Genomic DNA, 5,592 nt, shown 5'->3' with positions numbered 1-5,592 from the left:
AATACACATGACAACTTGGTCATGTAGTCTGTAGATTTCAATTTCTTACCATGCGTGTATTTTTGCAAAATACTAATTTTAGTGTTCATTTCACCTTTCAACAGATTCATTTGTATGAAAGCTCATACCATGTTAATTTTTCACAGATTTACTTTTATGAAAACCTATCTTGCAGACCCGTTTGCATTGTGCACAAATATGCAAATGAATGCAGACCCATTTGCATTGTGCACATACATGCAAACAGATGCAGAGCCATTTGCATATCGCAAATACAGGCCTCACTTGCATACTTGTGCACATATCATGCAGACCCCCTCCTATTCACATTTTGCTAACTCATAATCTCTAGCTTTCACTTTAGTAATGCAACAAAAATTTTAAATATCTAAGTCAAATTGAAAGAGGATCATGGAAAAATGGCACATAATATGAAATCACCAAAACTCAACACAAAATATTTTCTATAGCTTCTTCACGATTTGCTGGTGTGGCTCTCATCCCCGATATATTTACACACCATGCAGTTAAAAAGAAATTATTGAAATTAGTCAGTACTCATTATTAGACATCATTTTTTGAAAACTGAACATTATTATCATTAGTGTGGGGGAAAAAAATTGAGTTGGAATCCAACAGAAAGAAGAATATGAATAGTTAAACACCAAAAATTATCCAGATACTTTATTAGCAACCTCAATTACAATTGGATCAAATTTGAGGAAAAATTTCTGGAAAAAAAGTCTGTCACCTGACTTATATTTCAAACTCACTTAACTTCAACATCAACAACTATGCCGACCAACTTTTACTCCCAAAGAAGATGCAACAGTACAAAATGATGATGCAATACTTGCAATGTAATGGTTTCAAATAGATAGGGAAAAAATTAGAAATCAGAAATTATTCATTTTCCTCCAGCTACCAATTTTGCCCCACCACCCATTCTTCAACAATATGCTGTATAATTACTATTGTATTATTCTAACAACATGATTGGAAATGATCTATTTTCTATCTGTATGTATGAAATGAAAAGAAAAAATATACAAGCCTGCTTCCAAACCACATGATTCCAGGTTCAGACCCACTGAGTGACACCTTGGGCAAGTGATATCTACTATAGCCTAAGACCACCCTAAGCCTTGTGAGTGGATTTGGTAGATGGAACCTGAAGGAAGCCCATCGAATATCATATATATATATATATATATATATATATTCAGGTGAATATGGTACTTAAGTTTAGGCACCAGAATTTAGTATGGTATTATCCATACAGTTAAAAATAAGGTGATTAAAATCAAAATAAGCAACAAAATATGCCCTTCTGTTTAAATGTAATTTCATTAAATTTCTATATCTTAGTGCAGCTGAAGATTGCTCTACATTTTATATTTGATGTGATGTTTACATTGCTCAATTAAATGGAGTTGCATGAAACGATCGTACTGCATTAACTTTGGATATCCCTGTTGCTTATTTTGATTTTATATAATAATATGTATGTATGTATGTATATACAGCCATCTAAGAATCCATAAATCAGAAAAAACTGCATTCGTATATTTGTCAGTAGAGTGGGTATATTAATCGAAGTATACAGAATTTATATATCCATTATGACCAATTTTACCAATTAATTTAGCACCAGGGGTCCATCGGAATGTTAGGTAGTCATCCAACTATGTAACCCTGCGCTCTTCAGAAATGGCAGTTATAGAATGAAATATGGCGACATATTTACTTCCATAACTGCCATCTTTGAAGAGCGCAGAGTTACATAATCGGACCTCTTTTGAACCCCAAGTGCGAAACTGATCAGTAAGATTGACCATAATGGATATATAATATGGTACACTTCGATTAATGTGTGTGTGTGTGTGTGTGTGTGTCACCACGGCTTGACAACAGGTGTTGGTGTGTTTACATCCCCGTAACTCAGCGGTTCAGCAAAAGACTGATAGAATAAGTACCAGGTTTAAAAAAGAATAATTAATAAGTACTGAGATCGATTGGATCGACTAAAATTCTTCAAGGCGGCGCTCCAGTATGGCCGTAGTCTAATGACTGAAACAAGTAAAAGATAAACGATAATTTATCATCGTTATTATTCCGACGAGCATTTTGTTTTTTCATTTCCTTATCTAATTACATGCTACTTTGACAAAGTGAAAGTGGCTCGCTAAATCAAAGTTAATTCAAACCCAAGCGAATACAACAAAGTCAACTCCGTCATGATTCTAACACGAGTAAAAAACAATTAAAATAAATAAAATTCGCGCTAAAATTTCAACATTACAATAAATTGGCAGACTCATTACAGTCAAACGAAATACTTTGCTGTATTTCTTCAATGTTTTTGAGTTCCGAGTTGAAACCTCACCGAGGTTATCTTTGCCTTTCATCTTTCTGGGGTCAATAAAATGAAGTAGTCAAATACTGAGATTCATGTAATTGACTGATCCCTAACACCGAATTCCTGGTTGTGTGCCTATGTAAGAAGTTATTTATCGGAGAAGTGTTGGGGATCAGTAGAACAGTTAAGAGAGTCGAACAAAATGCTTTATGATACTTAGTTACGGCCCTTACGCCCCGAGTTCAGAGGCGAGATTACTCTTGCCTTTCATCCTTCCAGGGTCGGTAAAATAAAGTATCGGTCAATAACTAAAATCGAATTAATGGATTATACACTCCGCCAAAATGTGTGATCGTGAGCTAATGTTAGAAATTAAAATCGCATCGGAGGTGAAGAACTAAAACATGTTGCTTAAAACATACACTAATTCTAAACAAGGATTACCACAGACTTTAATCCGTCCCTGTATTCAGTAAACTACATAATCACACATTTTCAACAGTTAAGTGTGCTGTTTTCGTAATTTACTTACACAAACAAAATTATGGGAAGCTTCAATTATTTATAAACGAAAAGAATAATAAATTGTGATGATGAAAAACATCAACACAGCATTTGTGACTAATTGCGCTGCCACCGTATAGCAACAAGAAACAAAACCAGTGTATACCATAGAATAAGTAAATGTTTTAAGGAAGAATTAGTCCGTAATGTACTTGCAAAGAACGAACAGAGCCGTCTTTGAAGGTGCCTTCACCAACAGTAATAACAACCGGATTCATATAAAGAAACGTGTTACATATTCGCAAATTCAATAAAACGTTTATAGAACAGGAAAAAAAAGCAAAAAATCATAACACTTACCAGATATTTAATAAAAAAATACACAAAATTAAGGTTCTTTCGTATGTAACTTGACATAACTATTGCACTAGAACGATGGCACTTTAAAGGTTAGTGTCAACGAACACTGTTCACTCTCCAGACAACGGTAGAAATATCCTTCCATTCATCCTCTCTTTCTTCTCTCTCTTTATCCATTTGTGTCTATTTCATTCACTCACTCAGTCTCTGTTTTTTTCTCTCTCTCTCTTTCTTGCAATGCTACCATCACTTGGAAAACACGTGTTTCTCCTGTGATGTTTACACAAATTTTTCCTCTTGTCATAAAACCGAGCCTAGAATTTAGTCCTTTACAAGGCCTACAAGAAATAGCAGCCAAATTTCCCTCAAATTATACCCTATAATCTTACATAATGCACTGTACCTTCGGAAAATAAAATGTGTTTACGAATGTAATACTTTTGATCATTAATCTGTTTCATGAAGGCTGCCTGGGCTACATGCTTCCAAACAGCATTAATATTTAAATTAATTCCTAAAATATGCTATAAAACGATAATTATTTCAGTTTAATCAATCTAAATAGTCACAGGCGCCTTCGTTGGCTCATAAAGCATTATTTTACACATGTAAACAATGTTGGAATCACCAAAAGTTTCCTATTCCAGAATAAAGTGTTTTATGTTTATAAATTATATTATCAGACGGTAATCAACTCAGTTTAATTTATCTCAATAGGTACTTACAAAAGGCGGCGAACTGGCAGAATCGTTCGCACGCCGGGTGAAATGCTTAGCTGTATGTCGTCTGTGTGACACCGGTTGAAATGCTTAGCGGTATAACGGCTCCGTGGGTTTTCTATTATTACTAATTATTTGAGTGCGTTTGTATAGTAAGTGCAAGTTTCCATTGACTGTTTTTTTTGTGTTCCTGTTATAATTATTTGTGTGATAGTCTTCGTTCGAAAACTATCGTGTGTTTTCCCCTGTGGGGAAACAGTAATTGCTGGCAAGATGCCGAATAGTGTATCTTCGTCGGGCGAAGAGTCGTCAACCGAGGGAAAAAATATCGAAAATTTTTTGTTTGGAGAAGTTTCGGATTCTTCTGAAGGGGAATTTCCAAAACTATCGAATTGTACTGTTGCAAAGAGGAACATTAATGTGAAAAGCCTACAAATGGAAGAAAAACAAAAAAGAAGTTTCGCGTCGGCGGCTGGACGTGGAACCCGCCAGCTGTCAACAAACAAAAGCGACCTACTAAAGTACAAAGACATGTTAAAAATTGAAAACGGTGTTGTCAAGGTTCAACCACCAGAAGAATTTTTATTAACAGAAAAAAAAACAAAAACAATTATTTTCAAAGTCTACTGTAAAAAAGAACGGAAAATCGAGCGAGTCAGCGAATAGAAAATTGAACAATGTCTAAAGCTCATTTGGCAGGACATTACTTATCTAGCGAGAGGCAAGAAATTCGGTACCATTGAAGTACACTTAAAAAGCATTGAAACTGCACAAGTGCACTCAGTAAAATCTTTGGAAACCGAGGATATAATCTTAATACCTATTTACATGGGTATGAGGACATCCAATATAAAAATACCAAAGGTCCCATCTCAAATTGACCCAATGTGGTTGATGGCGGCGGTCCTGGCAAAGAAGGTAGATGAGGTAAATATACTTCAGGTTATCGTCACCGAAAAAACATATTGCATCGGCCACACGGTCCACTTATTAATTCAAGGAGAACAGGCTGTAATTGAACAACTTCCAGAAAAAATAGAAGTTGGGGAGGAGTTCCTCAACGTTTTTGTCGAGGGACGTAAACCCCGATGTTTTCTGTGTGGCCAGCTAGGCCATATAAAAAAAATACTGTAAGGAAGGCGTGTAGGAATCGGAAGCTGAAGAGGAAGAAAAAGAAAATGAAACAGAAAAGAAAGCTACTGGCAAAAGACAAATAGAAAACGAAAACCAACCAAAACCAACAGAACAACGACCAAAAAAGAGTCCAACCAAAAACAACAAGGAAAGAAGTAGCGGACAGAGGAATTGTAGCACTACATAATAAAAATGAAGATTTAATGAGAGAAATAAAATTTAAAAAATCAGCCACCAGAATAGCAGAACTGTCAGACAAATATAAAATTTATGAATTTTATGAAATGGACAAAAAGACACATAATATTTTTTTGAATACGTACAGAAAGTCTGTATCAGCAATGAGACTAGACTTTAACGAATCTATTTTTCAAGACCTGCCACCTCCGACCCTGTATCAAGAAAAGGTGGAAGGTCCCTCTCCACCAGACAGCCCTGACTAACAGGTAAGCCATGTCTATTCACATTGGTTGTATAAATGTTCATGGCCTGATGTCTAGCTGGAAGCAAGGACGC

The 5,592-nt window shown here is 35.4% G+C and overlaps 2 protein-coding genes across 4 annotated transcripts in view; one reads left to right on the top strand and one right to left on the bottom strand.

The window, feature by feature from the left end:
- LOC106879897 (mitochondrial intermediate peptidase) overlaps positions 1 to 4,062 on the bottom strand; it is a 46,955-nt gene extending 42,893 nt beyond the window's left edge. The window contains exon 1 of one of the 3 annotated variants that reach the window (XM_014929645.2): positions 3,949 to 4,062. The gene's annotated coding sequence lies outside the window, so the exon portion shown is untranslated. Of the gene's footprint in view, positions 1 to 2,302; positions 2,322 to 3,223; positions 3,375 to 3,948 lie in introns of those variants that run through there. The other 2 variants (XM_014929642.2, XM_052966432.1) reach the window with 2 other exon arrangements.
- Positions 4,063 to 4,543: 481 nt separating this feature from the next.
- Positions 4,544 to 5,592, top strand: part of LOC106879896 (threonine synthase-like 1) — an 89,534-nt gene continuing 88,485 nt past the window's right edge. Inside the window, exon 1 of the mRNA XM_014929641.2 lies at positions 4,544 to 5,522. The gene's annotated coding sequence lies outside the window, so the exon portion shown is untranslated. The remainder of the gene's footprint in view (positions 5,523 to 5,592) is intronic.

The sequence above is a fragment of the Octopus bimaculoides genome, chromosome 3 (genome assembly GCF_001194135.2).
Source record: "Octopus bimaculoides isolate UCB-OBI-ISO-001 chromosome 3, ASM119413v2, whole genome shotgun sequence".
Lineage (NCBI taxonomy): Eukaryota > Metazoa > Mollusca > Cephalopoda > Octopoda > Octopodidae > Octopus > Octopus bimaculoides.
Note: the sequence above shows the minus strand (reverse complement) of the source record. Positions and strands in the feature narration are given on the sequence as shown.